Source organism: Cygnus olor, chromosome 6 (assembly GCF_009769625.2).
Source record: "Cygnus olor isolate bCygOlo1 chromosome 6, bCygOlo1.pri.v2, whole genome shotgun sequence".
NCBI lineage: Eukaryota > Metazoa > Chordata > Aves > Anseriformes > Anatidae > Cygnus > Cygnus olor.
The window spans coordinates 17,191,339-17,206,997 of NC_049174.1; the positions used below are offsets into that span (position 1 = coordinate 17,191,339).

The 15,659-nt window shown below is 41.3% G+C and overlaps 2 long non-coding RNA genes across 3 annotated transcripts in view; one reads left to right on the forward strand and one right to left on the reverse strand.

Moving 5' to 3' along the window:
- LOC121072402 overlaps window positions 1–15,659 on the forward strand; it is a 110,074-nt gene that overhangs the window by 68,991 nt on the left and 25,424 nt on the right. The window lies entirely within an intron of this gene.
- On the reverse strand, window positions 10,562–12,181 carry LOC121072404. The gene is made up of 2 exons (XR_005821196.1): window positions 11,826–12,181; window positions 10,562–10,917 (listed from the first exon to the last, which is right to left on the reverse strand). It is a non-coding gene; the product is annotated as an uncharacterized LOC121072404 (long non-coding RNA).

Consider the following 15,659-nt stretch of genomic DNA (forward strand, 5'->3'; position numbering starts at 1 on the left):
TACTAACACAGCACCAGCCAGTTCTGCCGGCACTCCACTGTAGACTAACACAGCATTGGTTTATTCACAAAAACCACATTAACTTACAAACTTCAAAAGAGAGATTATTTGGTAAGAGTCTCAGTTCTTCCCTCTGTGTTTGACGTACAATAGCAATTGTACCACTGAGCCCTGAATATCTTGCTGCTGGAGTGTGACACAGTCCGCGAGGCACAACTGCAATGAAATGTGGATCCTTCCAAGATATTTTATGCCTGTCAGGTTGGCAACAGATTTGTGCTGGTGACGAGACTTGTCGGAGCTGCTAGGCATCGCAGGCCTGTTTCTGTTTACCTTGCCAGCCCATTTGCAGCCAGCTGTTCTCCAGCAGGAGACAATGTTAAAGCAAACACCCACATGGAAATTGTCCGTAATAATTAAGATCCCAAGGCAGCAAGTCCCTTAAACACGTGCTTAATTGGTTTAGTCAGGTGAGTGGTCTAAAGCATCTCCCAAAATGTCTTCTACAGTTGTCCAACCTATTAAAACGTCCTCAAGCTGGTACAAAAGTAATTACTTAGGTCTTCCACACATATGTCATTCAGTAATGCCCACGTGGCTGCAGTGGGCGTTTTTTTGCAGCTGTCCCACAATTTCTCATATTTTTCGCTCCTCTCTCCTGTTGATCCATTGACAGTACTTTTGCCTGCCAATTTTTCAATTTGTTGATAATTAATCTTCTCACTCTATGTTTTGTTATTTAGAAACAGAAGAGGACATTTCATTCATATTAATAAAACTGATTGTATATCGTATTTCTGTACTCAAAGATTATAGGACTGATGTGGTTTTTAGAAACAAATGTGTTTATTAAATGTGCTTGAATATTACCATCCTGGTCATTATCACCAGTATTTAGAAGATGGTCTTCCCCACATTTTGTTGGTATGCATTACAAGATTAAGAATTTTTGATATACAGAAATGGCAGTGGATATCTGTAGTAACTAATTAATCTTGGAGGAGACCTAACCATTAGATAGATTGTAAACCCTGGTGTAATAAAGGTTGAATTAAAAGATATGACTTATAAAGTGGATACAGCCAGTCATGGACTCAAACATTTCTTCTGACAGAGAACCCTTCCGTGGCAGATCTTTTTTGCTTCTCTTTCTTATGAATGCCTTCTTTGGGTCTGCCAGGTGAAGTACTTTGGACAAGCAGAGTTGCCACTGTGGAAGAGAGACTCTTTGGTGAGTTAAGCAGATAAAACTTCAAGGACACAGAACATAACCATCAGCTGTCTCCAGGAGTGTGTCACTTGTTGGGAACATCAGAGCAGAGGTTCAAGGCACCTTGAACCAGTCTTTGCTGGAAAGCTCTTCTGGTTGTTACTGCTCTGCCTTAAGTTTAGCACGAACTCAAGACAATATAGCAGATACGATTCTCGTGTTGACTTTAGTCAAGTTTCTCCACCATGTTTCATTCTTATTCTGACTGGTGGAGGACATATGCACTGAAAATAATGCTTCTCAGGATCCAAGTGCTGAAAACTTCCTGCTCACAGAGCTTGCCTCAGACAGCTGTGTGTCAGCCAAAACCTCCTGCTTGGTCCCTGGCTCCCATGCAAGTAGAGAAGAGCTGAGCTGCTCCTTTCCTTCCCTCACAAACTCCCCAAACCTACCAAGGTGGTCTGAGGAAATACCAGAGAGGGGATCTCAATGCCACACTGTGTGGCTCTCTGGAAAAATAATCCATGTCATCAAAAAATGGAAAAAAGGCTGCACAATGGTTACTGCCAAATGCCATTAACCTGCTATCAACAAAAATCTACACAATGGCATGACAACAGATCAGTATTTCTGTGTATGATGAAGCATAGTGGAGCCATCTGCTCACAGTGTGTGGCCTGCGTCTCAGACTCCAAGAGCATCTGAGAAACTTGTTGCGCCTTTCTGAATGTCACATCCCTGCTACAGATGTTGCCATCTGCGTAGTAGTGCAGTGCTCTGCGTCTTACGTACCATGGCATTTGCAGATTCTTAATCTCTTTAATGGGTGTTTTTAATCACACTGGTTGTCAGTTGCAACCACCATTTTCCCCCTCATGATTGGATGGCATGAAATATATTAACGTTGGCAGATCATTGCTGCAGCAACTTTCAGAGGACCTCAGCCTCCTGAAATATTGCTACATGAAAAAAAATATATATATATATATATTGTTCCAAATCCATCACACCCAAGAGGATTCACAGGGGGGACAGTGCATGCTTCGCCCAACTGCCACGTCTCCCAGCTGTCTTGCTGCAAAGGGAATGGGTCCTTCTTTCTGCTTAAAGGCAGTCTCGAAGAGGAACGCAGAGGAAATCACTAGAACAGAGAGCTGAGCAACAGCTAAGAAACTGAAAAACTGAATTTCAGTGCCTCATAAAAATCATAAAAATCAAATTCCAGACATTAGGAACTCTTAGCCAGCACTTTTAGACACCACAGATGCTTATTATCATGTCCACATTGTAGGGGTTTTGATAATCTATGATGTAGCATAGATACAGTCACGGAGACTTTACTTACCTGCATTTATCATTCTGGAAAGATCATGTCTATTAATCACAGATAAGAGCACAGCCTATTGTGTCCCTGACAATTAGAACTCCCTGCCAGCAGAGCAGATGCAAATGCCAAGATGAACAAAATGTAAGATATTTTACAGGCTTTTTGCAGAAAATTCCTGTACATATTATAAGGAGGGTCTTGAATTTTTGTAGTGTTCTGCAAGTGAATCATAAGCCGCTCTAAATGCCCAGGCCTTGGGCAGGGATGGCAAGGCCCAGACCTGTTTCTTGCAGTCACAGAGATGCTTTAAATAGGCTTGGGGTGTTGCCTTGTTTTTGGAAGACCAGGTGAAGAGAGCTAATGTTTGCCTCAGTTGTTAGAGAGAACTCACAGAATATGGGCTTATATGTATAGGAGGTAACCTCTCGGCTGGAAGCCCCAGCATAAAGCACATGGGAAGTTCCCCACATGCAGAGATGAGGGGAATGACCCCTGGAGCTGGGCAAAAAACCTTGCTCTCTGGGCCCACAAGACTTTTCAAAGTCTGTAACAGTTGGCTCTTCTGTGCTGGGATAAGACCAAGGCACTTCAAAAAAAAAAAAAAAAACGCAAAAGAAAAAGAAGGAAAAAAAAACGTCTGTAAACTGTGAGTGGGAAAAAAAAATAAGGGAACACATAAGTGGATCAAATAGATCATAGATCTGATCTGGAATTCTGCAGGTCATGCTGTGAGCCTTTGGATTGGCTCGAGGACAGCAGAGACATCCAAGCCGGTCTTTCCTGTTTCAAGTGTGTGACCTTCCTGCTAGGCTGTGCTCTGTCTGCCCATTCCCTTTTATCCCTGGTTTTAACAGCAAAATGGAGCTAGGAAACCTTTCAGTACAAACGAGTTACTGAAATTTTCCCTTGAAAATGTCTCATTATGAGAAATAAGCACAAAAAATTCTAATCAGAAACTTCCCAGCCATCAGAAACAGCCTACTTTTTTATGCCTGAGCAAGATCAAACCTTTCAGCATTTGGTTATGCATTTTGCAATGTAAACCTCACTTTGCCTATGCATATGCTACAAAATAGTATTTTGTCTTTTTTTTTTTTTTTTGGCAAAAATACAGCACGTTATCTATTGCTTACATAATCAAGGTTACCATAGGAAAGTGTCTGAACCTCTTCACCTGGCTTTGCTACCTTCCAAAGTACTAAGGTAATTTAAAAAATACGTTGAACTCACAGAAAAAAAAAAAAAATTCTGAAGTTCATTGTATTTATTCCTTCTCTTGGTTCTTGCACACTGTGGATGTCTACCTTTCATCTGTGAAATATCTAATGCGAAAGGCTGTAAAGCACGAACACACAGATTTTCAAAGTTGCTCTGGGTTTGTGTGGTTCCTAGCACAAGGGGGTCCAGGTCACAGCTGGTCCTTGGAGCAGCTGATGGGACATGGCAAGAGTGGGCACATAGAAACCCTGATGAGACAGCTTTGGGGTACTCAGGGCTCCGTCGGAGCTGCATCCTTCAGCTGTGGCAATATGAGGGCAAAGAAAGATGAGGACTTGGAGGAAGAAAACCCAGGCACGTCTGGGTCTTACCTGAAAGAGGCTTAGACACAGCTGGAGCAGGCCCTCCTCAGTCTCCTCTTTCAGATACAGCCCTAAGGCTGCTTCAATGCAAATAATGATTTACGGCAGCAGCACATGGTTACATCTATAAGAATAACATATTTGTAAGAATTAGTGTATGATTTTAGAGTGTTTCAATGGCCATAAACAGCATTTTAATTTGTTCCTTGATGTCCCTGAAGAAGTCATCTGATATTTGAGCAATTTAAATGGGAAATCCAAAGCAGTGTTTTTCAAGTCCTAGCAAAATATACAGTTCTGCAAACAAGACAGAAATTACTCCTTTTTTTTTTTTTTTTTTTTTTTTTCCCCATGAACTGACTTGTAATTCATTTCTGCCGGTGTTCTGAGCTCTGAGTGAGCTTGTTGCTGGAAGACCAGAGACAGAGAGCACATTTTGAGACTATTTGGTTTTTGGAGTTTTACAGGTTTGAAGAGAAACAGAGTTTACTCTTGGTTGCTATATATTTTCCCTATATTTATTTTCAAATCAGCTGGGTTTTCTGCTGAAAACAGCACTCTTATTTTCTTTCCCTTGGAAGGATGTATTTATATTTTTAATTCAGAAAGGTTGCCATGTGGAGAGACTGGAAGTTCTAGGAGCAAGGTTGCAGTGTGTGTGATGGGGGCAGTTGTGTATATTCTAGCACTGTGACAGGAATCATAAGTGTGGGCACTGGCTTGCTTGTGAATAGAGGAGCCATTGACATTCTGGGTCCTGATACAAGCTCTTCCAAAAAGTATTATCCTTGTGCACACTGCTTTCCCAGTCAAAAATCCCCCCACTGCTCCTGTGCCTGCTGTCACTGCCACATGCCTTTGGGGTAAATCCTCTGGCCAATGCAGTGGCACGAAGGAGGAATTCAGCTCCATGACCCTCATTACTTGGGATAAGGACAAGCAGTAGCTAGAGAGACCCCACGTCAGGCAGGCAAAGCTCTTGCGGCACCTCAGGAGGAACACAGGTGGGAAGGATGTGCAGTGAAGGAAGAGGAGGGGATGGAGATGAACTCTCAGGAGGATCTGACCTCCCAGACTAAATGATGCCTTTCCCATACTTTAGATAATCCATCTCACCTGAAGAACATTGATCTGCACACTCTTTGTATGAAAGGATGTGAAGAACTCCAGAGGGCAGTCTTATGATCTCCCTATGTGGTGGGCATTTCCCACCACAAAAGCCTTCCTCTCAGAAAGTATTTCTGAAAAAGAAGCCTTCCTGGTGGGGAGAGCTTGCTTGCAGAGGAAAACCTGTGAGGATGGACTCTAATGGAAGGAATCCACAAGTCCTTTGGAACAAAATAGTGCCTAGCTTCTGACTAGCATTGTTGCTACCAACAGTCACAGCTTAGAAAACTTCATTTTGTAGTCAGTTCTCCAAATAGGAATTAAACACCCAGCTTTAGTTTGAAAATGAAATTAAACAACAACTTTTGCATGGGATCTGTTAACATTATTTTTAAGCCAGTTTATGAAAGCATTTCATTCCAGGAGGATAACTAAAATAATCTCAACTCTGACATTATAGATGAGATCCCAAACCCATCTGAAATCAGTATAGATGCTCCCATTTAGTTAAAGTGGCAGAGGTTTTATAGGAAGTGGCATTATTACAGCAGCATAGACATTATTTTTGTTCTGTAAAGGTGAACATTTTGCTCTACCGTTGTAGATCAGATTTTACCTGATCAAAGAAACCCTGTCATCCCATCAACCCTGGCCAGGTATGACATCCCATCAGGACTCTTAAGAGGCTTCCCATATTCAAAGGAGAATCATGAACATTATGGGTGTTTCAACATAATGGTAGGCTTTTTATTGTTTGGTAGCATAAGATGAGTGATTCTGAACTGTTATTTTTGAGGTGAAGTTTCTCCTTTCAGAGCATTCAGAAAAAAAATAAAAGGTAAATTGATGTTAACTGAAGCTTAGGTGCCATTTGCAAGCTCTAGCCCTCTTAAATTTTTTGATATAGAGAAATTTACCTTTACATAAATATTACTCATGATCAATTGAGTCCTAAATAATCCAAAGCCTTGGAAATGTCCTTGGAAAGGACAGGATTTTTCCCTATCTGAGAAATGCTTTCAGAAATGCCAAGAATAATAATGAAATCCATTGAAAAGACAAATTAGTGAAAATGTGTTGGATGCCATTGAACGAGGGTCCACAGGTGCTTTCTGGAACTGGGAATGTTTGGGGCATTGAAAAAAGGGCACAGCTGTCTGTCACTGAGGTGAATCAATGACCCTCAGCAGAGCCTGAAACTCACTAAGTCTGTAAGGTGGCCTGTACAAAGAGAGTTGTCAGCATTGATGCAATTTCTAGTTAATAAGGGGTTGTCATATGTATGGCATACTTCATCACTGTTTCACGCAGCGATTTAGGAGCTGATGTGGCTTAAGCTGAGTGACATTGTAGTGGCAGAACAGGGGAAGTCAGATATGGTCTGCGGCTAATCAAAAGGCATTTGAAACTGTTTTACAGGTAAAGCAGATATGTGTCCTAAATAGTGTATTAACATATTTAATAAAATATGTTCTTTCTCTGTCATTGTTTTCAGGGACATGTCCACCCACAAGAGCATTTGTGCAACTAGAAATGTCTGAAAATTCAATAAAATATCTGGAAATACATCAGCCCTGATACCTCTCTACACACAGGCCACCTAACGGACATTAGATACTAATGAGCTTCAGCCCTGCTGAGGTGACATTTAGTTAAATGAGTAGAATCTGTCCAAAAACATTGATTAGATTTGGTTAGGGTACATAAGCATTGCTAAAAATATAAAGTGAAATTACATATGGGGAACCAACAAACGATTTGCATCCTGAAATATTAAACTGTCTCTCATCACCTCACACACATGCCCTTGAATTGTGATGCTGGGCAGAGATGAAACTAGCCATGCTCTAGTATTGACCTAATACAGTCAACACCCAAAATAATATATGTTTATATAAATATATATGTATTTAAAAAAACAACAACAACAACAACAACAAAAAACAGGAACATGTTACCTTTGCTTGCATCTGCCCAGAGTGACATCATTGAGGTAAATTACTTGTACAGGCAGAGCTAATGTGGTAGGTGTAATGGAGACGCCTTGAAATGATATATTTAGGAAATCTGACATATTTAGGAAATCTATCAGGCAGCCATGATGTTGACAATGTTCAGAATTTGTCATTGGCCTTGAGGTCCATATGCTAGGGAAATCAAGGAAAAACAGTCAGAAGTAAATAGTTTTGTCTAAGTAGTTGTGTACCTTGTTGCATAACACAGGTTCAGGAATGAATTGATGGATAACCAGTGATATCAGCTACCTTTTTGCTGAATAAATAAGCATTTAGAAACCCTGCAGGACTCTACCACATTGCTTCCAATGAGTTCCTCCTCCTACTGAAACATTCTTATCCACATCTTCAAGGCAAGAAACCTTTTGTTGATGTTCTTCCTCTTCCTACGCTTTTCCCAGATTTTACTGGAAAAAGGTCATCTCTACTCATGCAGCTGGAGTTTCTCATCCTTTCTGAAAAACAGCAGGGAAGAAGGTGCAGAGGATTGGAAAATCCTCGGTCTTGTTTTGATGTCAGTAAGAGTTTCAGTAAGCTAAAACAGCAGTTCCAGGCTCAGAAAGGACTCTTTTATGACACTGCTTTTGGAAAGAATATTAGTAAATGTTATGTAAGCTGAGCCGAGCTGCAATACTTAAACCTTTCGTTGCTTTTCATGGCAGAGGAAAGAAGATATTATAAATATGTAAAATAAGGCAGTAGTACATTAACATAAATAACACTAATAAATTGTAAAGCTTTGTAGAAAACAGAAAATTGCTAATGGAATAATGCACATTTGTTGATTCTTGGAGCAGACACTGGCCATACATCATGCACCAAAGCAAGTGCTAAGAGCATCGGCACATAACAACATTATTTAAACTTCTTTTATGGGTGAGATTAAATAGCTATCAAAGCAGCCCATACTGAGACTGCTGATTGGTTCCAAGAGCAACCGATTCCCTTTTCTAGTTTTTGTTTGCTTATAAGAGAATATCACAGGAACTTCAGTGTTTGGGGTTCCTCTTAATATTTACATCCTTAAAGCAATACCTTCCAGGAAGCTGATCACCAGATTATCAGTAATGAAAACTGCCCTCCCAAAAAAAAACAGCTCAGAGGTTAAAAGCATAATTTCAAGTAATTCCCTGCTGTGACTATGCCTCACTCAACTTTGCCAGACAACCTCAAGAAAGGATTGCTGTGACTATGCCTCACTCAACTTTGCCAGACAACCTCAAGAAAGGATTGTCATCATTCTGTCACTTCATTTCTTTGCTGCTTTGACCAACAGAGGCATCAACAAAATGTATTACAATGGGCGAAAAGCAGTGCAGATGCATGACCAACAGGAACAGAACCAAACCCATCGACTCATCGCATGTAGAGCACTGGTTGCAGTGACAAATAACTTTTGGTCACTTTAGTCTGGCATGGATTTGAATGAAGCAGTAAAGAACATAGGCAACAAACACACACAGTGATCAAGGCTCCTGCAGAGGTGGTTAATGCCTTTATTCCCAAAGCAGGGGTTTGTAGTTAAGACTGATTGAGGAGGGTCAAACATGTTCCTGCACCTGACAGGGCTGCACACCTTCTTGAGGTAGGACATGCCCAAGCCTTCCGCCATTCAGCATTAGCAACACAGAACCAAAAGCAAAGCTGCTCTGCTGAGAGGCAAAGCTATCAAACGGCATGCCTCTAGCCAGGGCACATGGAAAGCCTGCTGTTGTAGCCACACTCCAGTAAATTCTGCAGCTTTTTTAACTTGGCCCATCCCTTCTTGTTAAGGTATGAAAATACGTCAGAGCCAAGTTAAAGGGATGAATTGCAGACTGAAAATCCTGGGTTGTTGATGCTCATTATGCCAGATAAAACAAATAATGGTGGTTTTTTTTCTTGGTTTGGTTTGGTTTGGTTTGGTTTAGTTTGGTGTGGGCTTTTTTTGTTTGTTTGTTTGTTTTTTGTTTCTTTCTTTCTTTCTTTCTTTCTTTTTTCCCTTTGGCACTAAATGGGCTTTTGAACTGAAAACAAATTCTGATATTAAAAAAGCTGTGGCTGTAAACATGGATAAATTAACAGGAATGAGCACTTTCACACAGGAGAAAATGATTCATTAACTGCTCTTTCGCCATTGTAGAGAGAACCCATTTTTGGCTTGTCCTCAGAGAGTCCAAGGATGCTTATAATACAAGCAACGTTTAGAAAAACTTCATTACACAGAGAAAATTCCAGGCTTCAATTTTTCTTCTTGAGAGAGTTCAGTAGCTGCTTTATTTCGTGTGTGCATTTGTGTATGTGTGTGTGTGTATTTATACACAAAATTAGGTTCTAGCAAAGGGAAAGTGCATTTATGCAAAAAGCAATTCATCAACCACTTCTGTGCTTAGAATTCACTGAGGTAATTTAGATACTTTAATGGCAAGGTAGTTTGGGTAAGGTATGCAATAAACGTTTCCCCCAACCCCTTCAAACAGTTAGAGTAATGGAAAATGTATGCTCTAAATGAATCTTTTCAGTAAAGTAATTCTTGTTTTAATTATTTATCAGTTAGAAAATATGAAATATAATGACATAGCAAACTTCTTTGGAACCTCTTTTCATGTTGTGGGAGCACTCTTACATTAGCTGGAGGTTTATGCCAGCTGTAACTAAAAGGCTAACATAATGCAATATGCGGCACTAATCTGTTTCTCGTAACATTAAATGAGCAGCAAGCAACTACCACTACGAGAAGACCCTTTGGATCTATTATTTGCAGTATTTTTACCATGGCCTTGACCTTAGTGATGTCAGGCATATATTACCTCTCTGCTATAATTTACTATTGACATCACGGATTAAATTTGTTGTTTCAGCTAATGCAACAGAGCAAGCAAGGTAGATTGTGAAACAAAGCCAACTGCTGAAATACGAGGGTTGTCAAGTATAAATTTACAAAAGATATTCAGACTGAGCGCAGAAGACAAAAATAAATGGACGGAGAAGCTGTTTTTGACAGACTGCAAAGGGCTAGAGACTTAAACTTGAACATTGTAAATCCAAATGTCACAAAACACTGCTACAGAATGTGAGACATGTCTATTTCTCAGGAATATAAATGGTGATAGGAAACCAAACTTCCAAGATGCTGTGCATTTTTTGAGAAGTCTATCACTATCTCCCAATAAGAAATTTAGTGATCTTTTTCTCTTTGCTTTAAAAGAGGAGAAATTCATCATTTAAATTCAGCGGCCAATATAATAAGTGTATTTGGGGCAGGAAGACTATAAAAATAGCAAAAAGTAAGTTTTGTATAGTCTTCTGCATTTCTAGGAAAGTACATTCCACTGACCGATATGTTCTCTCTGTGAAATTTATTTAATCAATGACATCTAATTAATTCTTGTTTGAGTATTCATACAGATAGCTGACATTTTCATACAGATAGCTAGGTTATGTGCCTGTGGAAGAACAGCACTGTATAAAAATAAAACACTTTATGGTACACTATGCTATTCACATAGGTCAGGCTGTGCCTTGCTGAGGGTTGCTGTGGTCTGTAGGGTGACGTGCTGCAGAGAGGAGCCATGCAGCGTGCCATCCGCACAGCCCAGGGAGGCAGCAAGGCATGCACAGGTCTGCCGCTGAGGCCACAGTGTGACCCACACTTGGCTCAGCTTCCAAATCCTCAAATGGTGAAGCAGGGACCTGAGGCTGAAAAAAGAGGAGCAGCATGCAAGCCAAAGCCTCCGCCTTGAAGGTTTTCAGCTCTGTGTTTGAGTCAGCAACATGCATGCGCTTTCTTATTTCTTTACAGCTTGAGGGAATAAATCTAACTTGAGGAAATTAAACTCTGACTCCGTGACCTAAGTAAGTTGTCAGCGCAGATTTAAGAGGAACATATCGTAGTCACAAGACCATCACTGAAGCAACTGTGGGTTCTACCAAAATATAGAGGGTACCGCTTTGGGATAAATGCAGGACAGGATTGATACCTTTCTGTGTGATATTTGGAATTCCTCCAAAACAACTGCATTTTGCAGAATCCTTTCCTCCAGCGCAAGTCTAGCTGTGGCCTTACTGCCTTACTGATGAGATGGCTGCTTCTGGCAACAGAAGAGGAGGGGACTTGAAACAGAGTTCTGGAAGAGCAGGCTTTGCATTGGAAGGGCTTGGGGTTTCTTTTTTCTTTTTTTCTTTTGCTACCCTAAGTTCCTCCTAAATCAGTTTTAAATATAAAATTGGGATGGTTAAAGCAAACTATCCCAAACCTTGTTTTGACACATGGCTAAAACCAGTGTTAAGATGAATGGTCCTATTGTGCCAAAGATGCTATGAGAAAGGACCGAGGTAGGCCAGATCCAGGGAGCCTCCACGCCCCACTGACTGCAGGCACCTCTCCGGAGCAGCTCAGGTGCACTGTGCTGCAAGAGGCAAGAGCAACAGCACACCACACAAGCTTAGCATTAATTTTGATTCATTTTGCAGATCAAGCTTGTAATGCCTTTTGTAGTACTCTGGCGCTAAACGATTTACACCATTTTAGACTTTTCCAATCTTAACATCCATTACTTGTGACAATTCCAGATAGCAATCTAATTTTGGCAAGGCAGCATTCGTACCAATGGCTTCATTCAGCCTATATATCGATTTCCTCTAAGCTCTGCTTTTCTGGGAAAATCTTTTACACTGATACACCTGGCCAGCAGATGTGGCTGTGCTGTTCTACGTGATGCAATTAATCTGGAAGGCTGGCGTCACAGTACTCTCCATGATGCTGTGGCAGCATTATTGTGATTCATTAGTGTCACTTCCTCGGCAAGTTGTAATTGGCAGTGCTATATTGTTTCTGTAAGAAGCAGTCACTGTGATGGTAGGAAAAGAAATGGCATATTTTCTTTTCTGAGGCAAACAAAGGTTATCCTTGTTTACACATCAAGTGTAATGTAAAATGAACAAGCTCCATCTTTAATTTACCTTTTCTACCTCACTGAAAAGCCTAGGTGTTAGAGGACGGCACTGAGATGCATTCACCAGACAAAAAGTGTTTCCTATTATTAATGGCTGGAGGAGCCCTCTGTGTAATCAAAGGGCACAGCTGTGGTGATATACGGCCAGTGACAAGCGGAGAGATCTTTCCTTCTCCCTGCTACAAGCTCACCAGCTTGCAGCCAGCAACTTCCAGCACTGTATATCTGCAAGATAAATAGCACGAGATATGAATATACGCAGTGCTTACAGTCTCGAAAAGTATTGTTATATCCTCCACATCCAATCATTCTAAATATGACTCGAGTGCATTTTTCACAATTTTAGGGCTATTCTTGCTGTTTGTAAGTAGATACAGTTCCTGAGCAGAGATTTAAAGCCCTCTAACGGTGCTGCTTTCTGCTGTCTGATTGGGAAGTGGATGCCTGCGTAGTCAACGGTGTCAGCAGTGTGGCTTTCACGAGATTCATAGCCCTTCTTTGTGGTGACAAGCAGCACTGAGCTTATCTGTGAAAGGAATCAGCTGAAGAACGCACAAGGAATCATTTTTATTTCTCTTATGCACCTACACCAAGACAATCTAAGGAAAGAACTCATCCTCTTTAATATGAGTGTATTTAAGGAAAAGGAAACAGGTTAGCTGTTTCTACTGTAGTTGTCTCTAGTCACATTTTTACAAAATCGGGCACAATATGTAGCACCAGTCCCTTGAGCTAAGGATGTATCAGAGCTGAGACAAAACTTTCATGCTAAGGGAGCGATCGCCAGTGAAAAGTAAGGCCAGCAAGGGTGCTGAGTAAATAAAAAAGGATGTGCCCTTTCACCTGCCAGACTTCTGTTGCTGTTGGTATAAGTGGGTCCAGATTTCCACAAAAATGAACCTGAAGCTGTTTGTGGGCAAGGCCAGCCCTTTGATGGCTCGGTGGCAGAGGGGTGTCCCTGCACACGCGCGCACAGAGGAAGTCGGTGCCGCGCTGACCTCTCCGTGAACTTTCTCGGAGATGCAAAGATCAGCCAAGAAGGCAAAGGTCAGCATTCATGCTGGTCACAAACAAAAATCAGATTTAGCCAGGCACTGGAAGAGTCTTTCTGGGTCCTTGGATTATCTGAGCAAAACAATAATAAAAACATTTTGCGAGGTTGGTTTGCAAAGTCTCAGCAAGCTCAGTTCTGCTCCGCTCGTTTGACAACCTGTTAGAAATGATGTTCATTTTTCCTATGCGATATATTTACGCAGGAGAAAAATGGAGTTAAATAACATGAAGGAAGTAGCACGACATGAGAACAATCTGGGAATTCAAAGTCAGCAGTGATACTGCTTGTGTCATGAAACGCAGAAGTACAAGCTGAAGACATGAAATTATATCTCGATTGCCTATGAAGAAAAACATTGAGTTAAAGGCAAGGCAACAGTAAACAAAGTCTGCAATTTCAGTTATAATTGACTTCCCCAGCTCTTGCGCAGTGCTTGGTATCAGATTATAACACAGTAGTATCTTTGTTTAAATCAGGGGAAAAATAATCAGAATGAAATATACAAGTAATATAATCCTACTTTCAGCAGGTCAGAAGTGAAAATAAATGTGGTGATTCTGTTTCTGCTGTAGCCCGAGGTGGACATTTGCCCAAGTGACAGCACACAAAATACATTCTAGCACAAACCTCCCATTGACTTCAATGGGGCTCTGCTTTAACCCAGACACAGCAAGTGCTATATCCTAGCAGAAGCACAAACTCCCACCATGGGAGGGTCTTTACTACAGTGCACTGCTGAGATCTTGTTCTAAGACAGGAGTTATTAGGAATGTTACCTTGTTTCCCTTTGCCTTTGTTTTTCTCACTGGCACAGTCCAATAAGGTGATGCAAATACTAAGTTCCGCATGGGGCAAACGATGAGTGAAGCACAAGAAGAATTGTACAGAGATATGAAATTTTGGTTACAGATTGAAAAGGGTACCTTTAGCTTGTCATAGTGTACTTTAATAATGGTAGATGGCTCATTGGTACAGTTTATCTAAAATATTATGAAAATTCTACATTTATCTTTCCAGAAAGTATTCCCAAGTAAAACAAAGTAAAACTTAAAAAGTTTTGCCCATGTATCACTAAGGGTCACTTCAATTATATCTCAGCCCTTTTTTTTTTTTTTTTTTTCTTTTTTGAGACTCATCTGGATTATTTTGACCACTTACCCATGTCTGGTAGCTCATAAGACAATTGCTCTTTCACCAGTAATTGCTCACTCTGGGGCCAGCTTTACTGTGCTTTCCTTTGTTAATGAAAAAAAAAAAAAATGTAAGGTTCGTTCTCCAGCTTTTGCACTAGAATACGAATGAAAATGTTTCTGCAAGATGCAGACTTTGCAGTTCTGGGGCATGGCCTGCTTAGCTGTGAGAACCGAGGAGCTTTCAGAGCAGCGAGGTGCTGCTGCTAGCACTAAGGCTGCTTTGTGCCTGCCCCAGCGGTGGGACGGCAGCTCCTGGTCTCTTGGTGCCTGTTCCAGAGCTGGCGGCAGCTTCCAGCTTCTCAGCAAAGGGGCTTGGGGAGCATGGCCTGGGTGGTAATTCTAGATGAGGCTTGGGCCGGGATGATGAAGCAAGGCATGAATTAGACAAGTTCAATGGAGGTGGTATTTAATATACATAATACTGGGAGGGCTTACAGCCAGGGCTGCTACTCTGTCCTGGTTGCAGAGCAGAATAATGGAAAATCTGATCTTTTAATCTTCCTGCAAATATTTTAACTCCTTTTAAAGTCCTTCTCCCTCCAGTGCTGCTGAGTATGTGAGTGCTCATAGATCCCACAGTGGCTGTGAAGCCTCTTCTTGTCCCATCCGCCAGCAGAGAAATATTACCCGGCAGCAAATAGACTGCCCTGTCCAACTTTTACTCAGGAGTATGAAAGCAGCTTGCCAGGGAACACTCTGGTCTACACACACTGACTTTTTGAAAAGCTGGAAGAGTCTAAGAGGACTGTAAAAGAGGCTAAGGTCATGCAAATGTTTTAAAATGGTAAACATGATGACTAATAGGCATTCAGCCTATTAATCTGAATAGAGCCATCATCCATGTCTTGGAAGCTTAATATTGGAGGCAAGCAGTAAATAATGAAATGATGGTGGTAGAGCATTCCTCCCTGCACACTTCCAGTCTTTTCAAGCAAACCTGATCTTAGTTTTTTGGGTGAAATGGCAAGTTCCATTGATAAAGCAACATGTACACGCTAAATGGACTAAAATCAGCAAACAGCCAATAATAAGTAACTGGCAACTGAAAGCCACCTTCCCCTATTGAGGTCCAGCAGACACCAACCCTCCTGTTCCATAGCTGAGGGTGGCAGGGACACAGCACCCAGACAAGCAGAGCAGAGCAGGTCCAGGGGCAGCAACCACTGCCAGCCAGAAGTCTGCGGATCCCAGACAAGTCCATAGGGCTGAGGCAGGGCTGAGGTCGAGCTGGGAACTCCG